A 16,082-nucleotide genomic window follows, 5' to 3' on the forward strand; every position below is an offset into this window, starting at 1 on the left:
CAGTGTGGCTGCAATCCATTTACTGCCCCAGACAGCAGATTGTGTTGCTCATATCACATGCCACTCTCTGAAAAGCATTCTTCCAGCAGGAGTATTTGAATAAATAATAATTTGTGCTAAATTCCCTGATGTCTTTGAATTCAGACACTCTGACAACAGTTGCTGGCAATCATGACTAACAGGAGTCCACACATTAATTCAACCAAAATGTGGCTTTTCATTTGTTTGGTTTTGTTTAAGACTCAATAAGAAGTGTCTTCCCCCTATTATTTTTACTCCACCAGAATGATTAATCTTTTATTTATTTTTTTTCCTCCCATCATCTATTAAAACTTTGACCGTTCTGCAAACACATTGGGAAAGGGTGAAAAAATATTCCCCCCAAAGTTACCTCTGGACTGAGAACAAGGTTTCACCACTAACTAACCCTTGGATGATTTCAGCCTGGGTTAACCAGCATAGACATGACATAACTCTGGAAGAGAAAAAGTTGAACGTTCCCATGCTGGTCTCTCAAGCCTTTTCGTTTTTCCTGAATACATCTAAGTATGCACACCACATGAAACACAGCTTGGTAATTGCCTTTCATTCTTCCTCCTGATACAGAAAAAATGAGAGAACAAATATTTTGAGAGGGAAGTTTAGACACCACTTTCTTGGTGCCATATGACAGCATGAACAGATTTGGGGTTTTGTTTGGTTTGTTTTGACCATGCTTCTTTAACTTTGGTTACAACTTGGCAATTTCTCTTGCTCCTCAGCAGAAAATGGTGGTAGGTGGTCAATGAAAGCAAAGATGGAGGGGAAAAAGTCACCACTGTTATTATTAACCAATATGTGAGATGCTTGCACAAAGCGTCACAGTTCCGTATCCAAATGGATTTTTTGTAGAGCATGAAATTGTACAAAAGTAGCTTCCAAAATTGTATGAAATTATTTCTTCAATTGAAATGTCAAATCCATAGATTTTGATGATTTGGAAATAATTGCACGGATCCTACTTCCTTCGTTTCTGCGAAAATCAGTATATTGTGCTCCTGGCGTTCCATTCGATGGAACTAATTTGAAATGAGGGATTGAAGCATGAATTCAACTGAAAAAAAAAAAAAGATGCTTCATGTAGGTGAAACATAAACTGCTCTTTCCCCCCCCCCTGTCATCATCACTGACAGACAAATTGGCTAGCACTTTGAATTAGAATCCACCTCTGAACTATGCAGGCAGTGAACAAATCATATTATCTATCTATATCAGTGCACCAATAGATTGAAAAAATCATTATTTGATTCTCTGCCTTCTCCATTAATTAGTTAATGTTTGTAAAATGCTTTGAAAATGAAAGGAACTATATAAGCAACATTATTATCATCACACACTTCAGGGCAGATAAAGAATAAGCTAATGAAAGGCTGCAATAAGAAGAAAATGGCTGAAATTTAAATGAGGTGTATTCTGCAGAGACTAGAAAAGTGACCAGATAGTTGCAGAAAAGTTTAGATAGGACTTTAATATTACATTGTAATTTTGAGATTTGTTGAATGCCCAGCACAGAAATAAATTGATGATCTTAATCCATATCCTAAAGGACAAGGCTGCCCTTCATGTCAAATCATCACCTTTTAATAGGGTTTTTCTACCTAGGAGATAATAGTACCTCTGCAAGGTGTGCAGCAGACAGTATGAGCACATTAAAGTTCCTTCTTCCCCTCCTCTTACTCGGTGGAGTAACAGAGGTCTCCAATTTTCAAGGCCATGTGAATAATAGAGGGATATATATATATATATATACACGTATATATATATATATACGTGTATATATATATATATATATCCCTCTATATATATATCCCTCTCTATATATATCCCTCTATATATATATCCCTCTCTATATATAAATATATATATATATATATACACGTATATATATATATACGTGTATATATATATATATATATATATTTATTTTTTTCAGACCCCATTGCCTATTCAAATCTCTCCAGGTAATGAGGTCCTTAATACAGGATTAAAACTAGCTTAAACTAACAGATATAAGTTAACAACAAAGTTTAAGAGAATAATGCATTTTTAGATTGCTAGGTATTTTCCCTTTAAGCCAAGACATTCTCCAGATTTGCTGGTTTCAGAAGCTGGGATAGATTTTGCTATTTTGTTGTAGCTCTTCATAAGGAAAGAGTTAAAGGACTCTGTTAATAAGGTGTTTTAGGAAGTGGACAAGCTGCCAATCTTTTGTTTATAGTTAGTGGTTTGTGGCTGAATGCAGCTTTACTATTTTTCCTTCCAGACCTTTGGGGCTGAGTTCATTGCTCTGAAATGTATTTGTTAGAAGCCTTTAATTGCAATTTAATATCTTAAAATCTATTTACACACAACTGCTGAACTGCTGCTAACCACCCCTTCCTTTTGATTAACACCTTTCAGTCTGTAAGGCTGGTAACTACACATTTAGCAAGATGGACAGTAAGAAAGAAATGCTTAAATCCAGAACTAACCCCCCTTCATTTTACTACCTCTTTTTCTGTTCTGCTTTTATGTCCTTTTGCCTCTAGACTTGTGTTTTCTTCTTTAGTTCCTTTACTGTCTTATTGCTATAGCTCCTGCAGATAGAAAATATGAAACTACATGTTTTTGCATTTTTTCTCCACAAAACACACTATTGTTCCCTTCCTGGAAACAAAATAAAAATCTTAAGAGGGGAATAAATATTACTGATGAAATCCCAAGCTTAAGACCCTTGATTCCTATAGATCTAGTGTTTTCTTTAAAATATGATCATATAAACTCTAGAAAGAGGTTTGGTTACCTCTTTCTTTTTGAGACTTATTGTGAGGAACTCTTTAGAGAAACTGTTGGTTAATCTACTTTCAACAGAACTCACATGAAGACTCATTGCTCACTGTTCATGAGTTTTGAAGACCTGAGTTTAAAAGCCAAGAGAAAAATTGTTGCTTGAATTTCATTTTGACAAGGATTTAAATCTTTCTAAGACTTTCATTTGTATTTTGCATTCCTCAGTACATTAGTGGGCAAAAATACAGCAAGAGACTTTAAGCAAAATTAAGCAAATTTCAATTTTATTTTTCCCAATATTTCTAATAGAGATCACAAACTATGGCTTTTTCAGAAATATACCTCATCCCTTTATAAAGGAAAAATACACGAAATTAGGGGGGTCAAAGTTAATGGCAGAGAATTAGCAAGATCTGAGGGATATGCCTTCCATGTTCATATGCTCCTAGGTGTTCAGCCACAGGCCTGTCTCCTTCTGTCCAGGAGGGAAAATAACAAATATTTTCTAATCTTTCAAAACAAGCTTAGCAAGAACCTTATCAGCCAAAGACTGTACAGCTTTAATTAAGATGACTCTTGAGTGATTATATTTAGATACATAGTTTGTCAATACCATATGCCCAATATTTTTAAAATTTATTTCATTACTGGTAGCCAGGAGATGTAGCAATTAGGCACTGATTTATCTGCTCTGCTAGCAAATAAACATTTTCTGTCCTGTCATTACAGAAAGCATATTCTGGTCTGAAGTCAGAGCAGAGACAGATTCTTGGACTGATCGAAACTTCCATGTGCAATGACAGTTTGGTAGTTTAATCTGATTTTTCATTTGCTTTCCAGATTTCTCTGGAAACATTTGCCAGTGCACTTCCTGGCACAAAACACAGGGGAAAATCCTGTTTAGATTCCACATCACTTGCGCTGTCAAGTACAGATGTCAAGGGAAACATTCAGTCTTAAAAATGAACAAAATATTAGTAAGCTCATGGAAGAGAGAGGTATGAGTGATGAGAGAAAAACACTTTCCTGAGATAACCTCATATTTTTATACATAAAAAAGTAGCTGCAATTCTTTTATTTGGTCTTTTCCTAAAGGTTTAATATCCATGTGCTAGGATAGACACTAGGAGAACAGTTGCATAGGCACTGGACTGTAGTAGAAAGAAACAGATCTTAATGCAAAGATAGATGTATTAAGAGAGAAGTTCATGCTCATCCAAAGCAAAGCAGGGAAACAGCAGAAATAAAACCAAGATTCCCTTAAAAGCACTGGATAGTTTTATTTCTCTGCAATTCATGTTCTGTACATTGAGATCAAATCTATGCCTTTGCGGGAACTCCCTGTGAAATTACATAGTATTGCCAACATGAAGCACTAGCAACAACATCAAGGTTGAAAGTCATGTGCTCAACAGCCAGAAAAAGCCAAAATAAGGGTTACAAGGGCAGCTTCAGTTGGATTCTTTTATTTGTGTACGCTCATTTTGAGAAGAGACTGTCATAAGATTTAAAATGGCACTAAACAAATATCCCCCCCTAATGTTATTCTTGGAAGTGGCAAAACCACTGTTGCTGAAAATTTCCAGGCAATAACTCTGGCTGAAGTATATGTTTAACATGACAAGTGTCAGTCAACAAGATTACATTTGAACAAAGTTACACACAATTAGGGAACTAAAAGCTATTATTATAATAAAAGGAAGTGCTGAGCAATCTTAGCTATGGTCTTAGCTACTAGTCCAGGTCCTGCATATAATACAGTCCATTTCTTTAATGCATACTTCTCAGGGCTGTTGCAAGGATTAAGAGCTCTTTATGTGAACTAAAGTGTAACCAGCTGTCACCAGCTGGTTTTCTCCATTCCCTGCCTTCAGCGATAACTGAGTTCAATTGCCGTACATTGTAAAGGAAAAAAAAATAATCAGAGTGGCTGAAAGAAGAGTCAGATGCAATTATTTTCATAGCCTGCTCTTGCTTCTGTTTTTAAGAAATAAACTATTTGGCTATTGTCAGCTGATAGTCTGGAGTACAACATACTCAACTTATTTAGAGCATATTGATACATGAAGAGGTACGATAAGAGAAAGAAGGCTCCAAAGTGGCAGTCCTGGCTCACCGTTCTGCCTTCCTACTCCTCCTTCCACCCCACCACTTTGCTTTGACCTTCATCTGGATGGCAGCAGCGTTGCTCAGTTTCCACCTTTGCTTAATTCTTGGCTCTCCTGAGGCAAAATACCTTTACTTAACAAAACCACTTAATTGAAAAAAAAAAAAACCAAACTGATAATAACTTCAGTTTTCCCTGCTGGACTCCTTGAAAAATATATATATTTTTTGATAATCAGGAAAGGAAGAAAACTGACGAGTTTTACCTTCAGCAGACAAGCCTATTCTTGCTGTATAAATACTTTTCATTTTTCTCCCTTTTCTGTCTTCTCATGTGGCTTTCTAGATGAAGGCCAACAATAGCTGTCAATGACTGCCTTGTACTTTAATGCTTTCTCCATGTCATACTTTTACAAAGTCTTTTCTAAGTGAGTTTTAAAAACATTTACAAACTGTACCAGGGGAGCAGGGGGTTGGAAGAAGGCAGAGAAAAGGGATCCCAATGTTGGCTTTTCCTCTTTCAGGATTCATTTTTGACTCCCATCATCTTCTATCTTCATCTCTCTAGTCTTCCCTTCTTGATTTATTCCTCCTACTCTAGTCTGAATCAACTGCTGTCCTGGGAACACTGAGAGCAGTCTTCATGAGATTCACCTGTGGTGCATGGTAAGCTGACGTATTAGGGGGAGAAAGATAAAGCCTGGCAGACCGAATGCTCTTCCCAAGACACATCCTTACCTCACTGCCATGCATACTTATTAAATCATAACTAGAGTCCATTTTCTCCAATAAACAATAAGTTTTTGCGTGAAGACAAAGTCCTTCATACATAAGACTGCCCTAAAACATGAATCAAAATCAACTATAAAAACCCTATAAAAAGGTCAAGGATTCACACAGCCAGCCTTTCCTGGTTATAGAGCCCCTAAAGACAGAATGAGTCCATCATTCTCACCAGTGTAACTCCAGGCTCTCCAGAATTGTCTTTTCAACATCTGTTGCACTCTACTAGATAATGGGACAAACAGGTGTCACTATGAAGAAATTAGTAAGTCTTTCTGCTGATGTACAAGTAAAAAGCAAGATCTCAATTCACTCCTCAGTTCCCCCTTTTTTGTAGCAGTCTTCCAATGTTAAAAAAAAATTACTTTAATTATACGTTTGGAAAGAACTGTTATTTTTTCCCAATGCCTCATTTCAGAATTTTCTGACTTTGTGCAATTTAAGTATAATTTTAATATAACTGCAGTGTGTGTTAGTGAAAGGGAAAATGTTGCGTTAAAATTACAGGTTAGATTAGCTGAGGAATAGTGTGCAATTCAGATTGTGGCCTTAGTATCCATTATCTGATTATTTCCTTGCCAGCACACATACACACAAGAACAACTGTGCAATTTAATGAAATAATCGTATCCATGCAATCTGTTTAAAATACAATAACTTAATAATACCATCCGCATAAAGTTTTAGACTGCAAGTGCATTACCTCTGGAAGATTCTGAAGAAGAAATTAAATTGTAATCAAGTAATTATCTAATGAGGTGTTACACAATACAATTTTGCCAGCAGTAAAGTGAAAAACAGAAGTAAAACAGATAAAATGATTTCTCCAAAGTGATAAAAAGCTTCAGCTCTACAATATTAGAATTATGGCAAATGCTAATAACTGTTTCAGACTGAAACATTTTATAAAAGATTTATAACATAGTTGTCCCATGATTCGCACATGTATGAAACTTCATCTGAACTACTCTGAATGTGATACAACCATTTAGTCAACCTCAGAATACCTGTCTGAAAAATATTACTGATACATTATTAGGATACATAACTGTAAACTGGGGCATAAAGAACTTGCCTGGATCCCTTAATTGTATAAAAGCCTACCTACTACTTTCAGTAATACACAGAGAGAATCAATATTCTGACCTCATGATCAGATTTCACAAAAATCCCAGCGCTCTCACACAGACTCAGATTGTCAGGAGAGTTGAGATTTTACTTCCTATTTAGAACTGCAAAAAAGAGCCAACATATTTTGCACAATATCATCTAGTTCAGGATAGAGGTTTCAGAATTTTTGAGAACCTGGTGAAACTTACAGAGCTTTTACAAGTATTTGCATCTTTATGTCCCTATGCAATTCTGTGTATTTGGCCCTTAGACCCAACTTTTAAAAATATTCATATGCATGCTTAATTTAGGGCATGGATATAGTTTCACAGTACATACAGCCATGACGGCAGGATTAGAGCAGCAGATTTGGGCCACATTCTAGGACCAGTACCACACATGATACCAGTACCCTGTTCCAATGTGTGCTCATCCAAACAATACATACATGTGCCTCCACCTGCAAGGTAGTGCACTACATCTAAAGGTACTTTTCTGGCACTTTTGATGAATCCTGGATGACGCTTCTGTCTTTTTCACTAGGTTTTGTTTCTGGTGCAATTACTATTCTCAAACAGGCCATTCAAAATCCATTCCAAAATTCTTTAGGTAAATCACACAGTGCAGGAAGTTCAGCTAGGTGGAATCTGGCTTTACAAGCTCCGTCTTGCTATCCCTAAATATTAATGAGATGCTCTTCTTCAGGCAGCCTAGAGATCTGCTGCATTTCATGTCTACTTGTAAACACTAAACACAATAACAGCTCTGTTCAGAACAGTTATGCACAGTATCCTCAGCTATCTCCCATACATAATCTCTTGGTATGTCACATCCAACTCAAGCATGAAGAAAATTGGAATAAAGTTGTAAAGTCAGGATAATACTAAATAATGAGAGAAACTGGTCAAATTTTGTCAGCAGTTTGGAGATTACCTACTCTTATGTTTGTCAATAAATCCAATCCTTGAACAAAACTTTTGGTCAGGCCATTAAGATGAGCATGTCAAGAGAGAGACCAATAGAGAATAAATCCCAAGTCCATATAGAATATTTCACCCATGAAGGGTGAATATTACCTTTCTTCTCTCATGAGTGTAAAAACTCCGTAAGTCATGGCTGCATAGGCATGAATGAATTATGAAGGTCTTTTGCTTTAGTAAAAGGAGCAGGATCAGCATTTGTAGGCAAGACATTCTATTTATTCTATATATTTCTTGATTTGTTTTAATTTAAAAGTGTTTTAAACTGTCAGCTCTTCTAGTAAAGAAATGATCAGAGAGAAAAATAGATCAGATTCATTAGAAACACATAATATGGGTTTCTACAGGTGATCATAAATAATGTTGATTTCTGCAAATCGTTCTCCATTCCATTTTTCAACGCATGACAGGCATTCATAAGACTATCTTGTTTCATTCACTGCTGCTCTTCTGTGCCAAATGAAACAGGAAACCTCTGAAAATAAATGTGCAACTGTGCCATTTAGGAGCATCTGAACTGGAGATTACATAAAAGTAGAGCTTCTGCCTTCAGAAAATCCATTTCATCATTTGTTCTTATCCTGAATCAGATAGAAAGCCAAAATAACAATGCCTCTGTGAGAATAAAACTTTATGAACTGTGTCACCTGGAAGAAAAGAAGTGCCATAAAGGTATGTCTAGTGCTGGGTCCCCAGTGCTTTCCATGCAGGCTCATGGGAGCTGAGGTTCAAAGTTCCTCACATGCTTCCCCTCCCCAGTCTCTCTTCCGGACTCCCCTTGCGGTCCTACAGGGATCTAGGCAGACTCCAGCTCACCTTGGGTCTCCCTGTACTTCACTGTCATACCATCTGGAGTGATGGGATTCTGTGAAACTACTTGTTTCTGTTCTTCTAACTGAAAATCCTTATATTCATCTTTTTTTTTTTTTTTCCCCCACAGAAAACTTTCTAACAGGCGCATTTTTCATTTCCAAACTTTCTGCCTGTGGGAGAGTGACTTAAGAGGGAAGATACATCAATGTTATGAGGCAAGAGGAGGAAAGAAGAGAAGGGGAAGTGAATACCATGCAGTTACAAGGCTAATAAAGAATTCCTTGAAAAGTTTTAAAAACAGAAAAATGGCTTTGCTGCATCTATGTTTCAATGTTTCATCTAACATTACAAAATAAACCTGAGAGAAACAGTAGAGAGAGCAGTTTTGTCTCCACCATTCTTGAGATTTTCACACTAGTTCTGGCAGACATCCCTTTCAGAATAATTTTAAAATTGTTGGGTTTTTCAATCGTCTTGAAATGTCATCATGGCAAGCCCTTGTATTCTCTTTGTACTATCCAGATGAACTGAGCTCAAGTCCACTTACTTCATTTGATGGGTCCATCCTTTCTTTCTAGCTGGCCATCTGCCCTTGCATTGATAGCAAACGAAGGAACGTATCTGTTCAAGTGTCTGCTGTGTCACCACAACCTCTGAAGACAATGGCAATCACCATCTACTTCTAACCAAGTATATGCAGTGTGACAAGAAAGTACTGTTCTGCCTTTCCCACTGTTCAGATGATAGAGACTAGCCCCTGAAGTAAGACAACAGCAACAAATGTCCATTGATCTGCTGGGGAGAACTGCCACAGCTGATGCTCCAGAGACCCTGTGCTGTCAAGATGAAATCAAAACAGGCATTACCTTCATATTTGATTTTCTTCATCCTCAGAGTCTTCCTATCTATCTTTAAATTCTACTCAATAGCTCATGGAGTCCAAACCTGATGTTAGGCTGGTGTATTAGCTTCTACTAATTCTTAATCCCTGTTTATATGAGATAAGCCTGAATCTGAACTCACCTAACGAACTGCTATAGACTTGTATCCATCTGATGCTGGTGATTTTCAGTCATCAAAATGCCACTGGTATCTATTGCCTGTATTCATTTATTCACATTCAGTAAAGGCCCCCAAAGTACTGTATGCTTCAGCATGCAATGAAAAAAAAAAAGCAAAATGACACCAAAAAAAATGGCTCTGTGGAGAAGTCCGATATAAGGAAAAGTAATGGCAATATGCACTTGCACAAATATAAGCTTTGCAGCTGCCTGCTGATTCTAGGATCAATGAAGTGTTTAAAGAAGAATGTATTTGAAGAGCCACCTTTGATGCCTATATCTCTTGGGCAGAATTGACTCTACTCTTACCTCCTCATACAGAGACAGATCACTGAAAACAAGTTTTCATATACCAAGTTGGATGGCTCCTCTGTCTCAGAAGCAGTTCCAGGTCATAGTGCTTTTGATTAAAAGGGGGTAGTTTTGTTTGGTTAATTGGTTTCTTGTTCTCCCAGAACTTCAAGGAAGTAAAAAAGGACCAGTGAAAATGTTTTTCAAAAGCTCAGAACTGTTTTGGTTATATGAGCCTCATCAATAGCAGCAACAAAAAACCCTCCTGCACTGAATCCTGCAGCCTGTCAGCCATTTTAAAAGCATGCAAACATACTAAACCATGAAAAAAAAGAAAAGAAAACAACAACCACACACACACACACAAATATCAATCCAGATTTTAAAAGGCTGTTGTGTATATTTCTAGGAGTGAAAGAATGTACAGAGTCTTTCAAACTAAGCTCAATCAGATGCAATCAAGCCCCAGCAAAATGGGTCCAGTCCATCCACACCTCCTCTAGCTAACCTACTGAAGCAGAGGAATGTGTCACCATCAAATAACAGGCAGACAATATGGCTAAATTGGGCCTCAGAATATCCAGGTAGCCAAAGGAAAGATTAGAGACATACAGGCATCAATTAGAAACTGAAACCAGAGAATTAAAAGGTGATCTTGATGATCTGGACGAGGGCATCGAGTGCACCCTCAGTACGTTCGCAGATGACACCAAGTTAGGTGTGTGTGTCGATCTGCTTGAGGGTAGGAAGGCTCTGCAGGAGGATCTGGATAGGCTGCACCGATGGGCTGAGGTCAACTGCATGAAGTTTAACAAGGCCAAGTGCCGGGTCCTGCACCTGGGGCACAATAACCCCAAGCAGAGCTACAGGCTGGGAGAGGAATAGTTGGAGAGCTGCCAGGCAGAGAAGGACCTGGGAGTGATGGTGGATAGTCGGCTGAATATGAGCCAGCAGTGTGCTCAGGTGGCCAAGAAGGCCAACGGCATCCTGGCTTGTATCAGGAACAGTGTGACCAGCAGGGCTAGGGAGGTGATCGTCCCCCTGTACTCGGCTCTGGTGAGGCCGCACCTCGAGTACTGTGTTCAGTTTTGGGCCCCTCGCTACAAGAAGGACATGGAGGTGCTTGAGCGGGTCCAGAGAAGGGCAATGAAGCTGGTGAGGGGCCTGGAGAACAAGTCCTACGAGGAGCGGCTGAGGGAGCTGGGCTTGTTCAGCCTGGAGAAGAGGAGGCTCAGGGGCGACCTTATCGCTCTTTATAGGTACCTCAAGGGAGGCTGTAGCGAGGTGGGGGTTGGTTTGTTCTCCCACGTGCCTGGTGACAGGACGAGGGGGAATGGGCTTAAGTTGAGCCAGGGGAGTTTTAGGTTAGATGTTAGGAAGAACTTCTTTACCAAAAGGGTTGTGAGGCATTGGAACAGGCTGCCCAGGGAAGTGGTGGAGTCACCATCCCTGGAAGTCTTCAAAAGACGTTTAGATGTAGAGCTTAGGGATATGGTTTAGTGGGGACTGCTAGCGTTAGGTCAGAGGTTGGACTCGATGATCTTGAGGTCTCTTCCAACCTAGAAATTCTGTGATTCTGTGTGATTCTGTGATTCTGTGAATCAAAAGGGATAGTGTAGACCTGGCTTAGTGTCCTAGCTTTGTTTCTGGTGAATCAGTGCCACCACTGTGCTTAAGCAGGCACTGGGTTATGATGATGACCTGAGAAAACACAGGATCATTTACAGCAATTAGGTTTCTTCCCTAAGTCACCTTATATCTTCCCCACTTCACATATTCACCTATTGGTGTTCAACAGACATTTGGACAATGCCCCCATTCAAATGCTTTAAGTTTTGATTAGCCCTGAAGAGGCCAGGCAGTTGGACTAAATGATCTTTGAAAGTCCCTTCCACCTGAATTTTTCTATTCTCTTCTATTTTCATTTCTGTTTGTGGTGATATGTGGCACTCATGTGGACAAATCTGTGAGGCTCCACTAAAGTTTAATATAATCACCTCTCCATCGTCATTCTCTGGGCTGCAGCTAGGGAATTTTTAAGATAAGAATCTAGCTTTCAAACAGCTTTGCATCACAGTGTTTTGGTGTTATATCAACAATAATTACAACCATGAATAAGTCCAGCAGAAGCAGGAACGTCCTGCTCTGGTAAGAGGGTCTCCAGTTCCTGTTCCTCTGTTTGCTCTATATACTACAGCATGTATGGGGAAAAAAACCAAAACAAAACAAAAGCAAGCTAAGCACAGTTTCTCTGCTCAGTTTGTCTTTTGATCATGTCCCTAGCTTCTCTTAAATTCTCAAATGGGATAAAGGGATATAGTCCATGGCTATATCATCAAAACCAACAAGAGCTGCAAAGCCACATCCTAGCAAAATATTTAGAGGCTCTACTTGTGTTTCTCTTCTTGCTCTTTTATAGCTTGCATGCTACTTTGTGGGAAGAAAGGGAGCTTAGCACATTTCAGGGTCCTGACATGTACAACTAAAACAGAAAGGCTAAATGTTGCAAAGAAAACCTTGCCCTTAGGCTCACTACTAAACAGGAGGCACCATATGAAGTGATAAATGTCTGTTGCAGAGTCTCCAAAATCTCTGAGGATTTTAAAATCATTTCCAAGATTCCCCCATGCTCCTGCTCCCTGCCAGCTCAGGCTGAGAAGCTGGATGCCTGGCAGGAAGGACCAAGAGGGGAAGAACAGCTCCTGCTCTCTAATCCAGTTCACTGCAGTCAACCGATGAGGGTCTTGGAGTTGCTTGTTGATTTTCAAGACCACTGTGCTCTTTCCAAGATGTTCAGGTGCTACTAGCCTGGAAACTTTTACACTGAACAAAGCTGGGAATGCTGTATTGTTAACAGAAAAAATAATTAATATGATTTATGTAGATTTGGGACTGTTTAGAAGGGTTCATTCTCAGTGCAATATTCAATATTTGTTTAATATCTTGTCAGACATTAATTATATCCCCAGATAGGAAATTATACTCAGCTGTAGCAAAATGGTTCTTACCATTAATTCTGTCAGAAATAGGGAAAGATTAACTGTACTATGTTTGGCATAGATTATTTAGTTGTGCACAGGCAATTAGAATGAAAATGCATGCATCTTCTGAAAAACGTATGGAGTGAAAACGATTGTAATTCCATTAAGCGTAACGATGATGAAACTAGTTAAAGAGGGGAAGAAAATAAGAGGAAAAAGGCCCTTCACTAGGGACAAATAAAATTTAAATCCATAAACAGAGCGTGAAAGAAGAGACAGGGAAATCCTATTAAAAAGTTATTTTGACCAGTACTCCGACGCTGTAGAATGTCTTTGATCTGGTCCATCACTATTCTGGTACCATCATTTCACACATGTAACCAGCCTTATTATAATTTTTTGTACGAAATCAGATGTGTATTCCATGCCAGGAATAACCTGCAGCTATATCTGGTTTGCTACCACCAGTTCAAAATCCTCTTAATATTTTACATCCAGAGCTGTGTCATTCATAATCTCCTGGAGTCAAAGTTCACTTCAGATCTGCAATTGATTCATGGTACCTACGGCACTCTCTGTTGTGGAAACATCAAAGTACTCCCTGCCATACACTTCTTACCCAATTAATATGACCTTTTTCTGATCAGAATTAGAAATGAGAAAAGCATATACCAAAATAAATTGTTTGTCTTCTACAGATACAAAGCAATCAAAGCAAATCATTTAAAAGCTGCTGTTTGAGAGGACCATGTGTCAATTCAAAACATCAGCTTCTCTCTTTCTTCCTTTTATTTTATGAAAGCGTATAAAAACTATTATGATTGATCAGTACGGGCTTTTGTGCAGCTGCACAGCTCACACGCAATCATATACTTAACCCATCACCTCTTCCCACCTCACTTGGATGAGAGTTAACTCCACCATAAAATTCTCCAGGGTATCATGAAAACTGTACAGCTGGCCTCTAAACTGGCCTTTCAATTAATGCTTACAACTGCCAAAAATAAAATGAACTCTAGATTTAGTCCATAGAGTAAAATGGAATAAGCATAAGACAAAAAACTTGGACATCCCAGTATACTCCTCATACTCCTATTACATCTTTTTTTTAAATGTCTATTTAATGTATTTTATTAATTCATGCCTATAATAATTAGAAATATGTGTTGCATTTATCTTATTCTAATGTTCATAGCTCCCCGGTGCCATTTCTCTGTAACACCAAGCAATTGCATCTTGTCCTTGCCTGTGTAACCCGTCATTTTGCTTTGACTAATTACTCTCTGCCTTTTCTTTAAAAGACAGTGTCCTTTTAATCACAACGTCACAATGTGCTTTCCAGTACAAAAATCCCTCAATTTTCAGAAGAATAATCAAATTCTGTTCCCCCTACTATCTTGCAGCATCAACGGTCTGATTTTGGTTCCCATAAAGTCCATGTAGAGACTTCAAGGCTTTCTGTTGAAGGAAGACCTTTTTGGTCCTTTAGGGTGTATCCAAGGACATGACAGATCAGATACCAATACCCACAACTATCTCCAGAAAAACCAATACACCCACGAAGAGTAATGTAGTGCTGTGCCTCACAGAAGAGGGAGAGAGTTTGGGTGCAGCATCAGGAGGAGTCATGCACCCATCAGGTGAGGACTGCTCCCAGCTTTAGAGTAGTTCTTTGGATGCTAGCTCAGCAGTCTCTGCATTATGTCCCGTTTGCTTTGTTTGCACACACCTTAATGTGCAAGTTGTCAAAAATCAAACTGGTTTCCAATCCTGGAAATTTTGACAGCTATTCTGATGCTTGGGAGAGACGGAAGAGACTTCAGTGAATGATTTTCTTCACCACTTAAGTTTTCAAAGTACGTGTACTTTCTCTCCCCAAAATTAGCATCAAAGTTCAAATACAAAATGTTTGAAAAAATACATAAAAATTATTGTTACACTGTAAAACTATCCTCCCTTGAATATCACCTTGATCAGGTACTGTGCAGGACTAGGCAGACTAAGAACGAATGAATCATATCTTGTTCCTGAGCTCTGCATTAGTAATTTGATGCCTCTGTACAGCACCTCACCTGCATATTAAAGATATGAAGGGGTTTTTAGTTTCTGCAGCTTTCTTCAGAAGAGGGAAGTGGCACAGAGGTAGCACTTGAAGAAGAGATTTACTTGAGGAAAAGAAGGGGTTTGTCATCTCTTAGTGGGACCTGGAGAGCACGGAACCTAATTTTTGGATTGTATGATAAGCTAAAATAAAATGGAAAAGGAATATTTGTAGTACTGCTTCAGTTCATAAAGGTTCTTAATGTACTAATTAATTCTCATCTCTTCTTCCACCCTGCTCTCCTTTATTTGTATGGAGGAGAGTCTCTCCATTCCAAAGTCACTCAGAGCCTCATTTCTACATGTCTAGCATAGGAACACACTTTACACAAATATTCTTGCTCATTTCAATTCAAAACAAGATCTTAAATGCAGCGATGTTAGTTCTTTTGGTGTTCATTACCAATGCACATCCCTAGCAATGATTAGGCACATAGGAAGAGTTATCAACACAAAATCTAGTCCTGTTCATTGCAATCCCCCCCAAAATAAATAAATAAATAAATAAATATATATATAAAAGAAAAAAGTATGATATGTTGCCCTGATGAAAAATAAAGAACAGTTTTGCTGAATTCAGCAAACCTGGGGCACCAGAATACAAAACAAAATTGGCTTCAGGAGGGAGAGCACATAGAGCAGATTCATGGAGATCAGGGTGTTTGAAGTCAGAATGCAATCTGCTTGCAAAGGTTGTCCTGTGGCTGAAGAGCTCTGTAAGGGCTCTCAAGTGAGTGGTATAAGTTGAAAGTAAAATTGCAGAAATACCAGAAAATGCAGAACTGATAGATCTAGAGGAAAGTAATAAAAAAGCCTCTGAAAGGTGACTGAAATAACTACAGCTTATGTAAACGCAGTACTTCTCATTCTTTCCTGCCACAATGCCTTTGTGGTGAGGTCTTTGTTTCTTTTCTAAACACAGTGAAGAACATTAGAGATTAAAACATGCAGAGTGTTTCAAGTGCAAAATTAAACTTGAATTCTGATTTTAAAATGTTGTAATTGAAATTAAAAAAAAAAAAAACACAACATTTCTTACTTCCACTTTA

General features: G+C 38.3%; 1 protein-coding gene across 11 annotated transcripts in view; it reads right to left on the reverse strand.

Annotated features, from left to right (window-relative positions):
* LOC311434116 (uncharacterized protein) overlaps positions 1-16,082 on the reverse strand; it is a 354,696-nt gene that overhangs the window by 112,346 nt on the left and 226,268 nt on the right. The window contains exons 3-4 of one of the 11 annotated variants that reach the window (XR_014691273.1): positions 2,529-2,615; positions 572-1,093 (exon numbers count right to left, since the gene is read on the reverse strand). The exons of the other annotated variants lie outside the window; for them this stretch is intronic. The gene's annotated coding sequence lies outside the window, so the exon portion shown is untranslated. Of the gene's footprint in view, positions 1-571; positions 1,094-2,528; positions 2,616-16,082 lie in introns of those variants that run through there. 11 annotated transcript variants of the gene reach the window in all.

Source organism: Aythya ferina (assembly GCF_964211825.1).
Source record: "Aythya ferina genome assembly, chromosome: 1".
In the NCBI taxonomy this organism is placed as follows: Eukaryota; Metazoa; Chordata; class Aves; order Anseriformes; family Anatidae; genus Aythya; species Aythya ferina.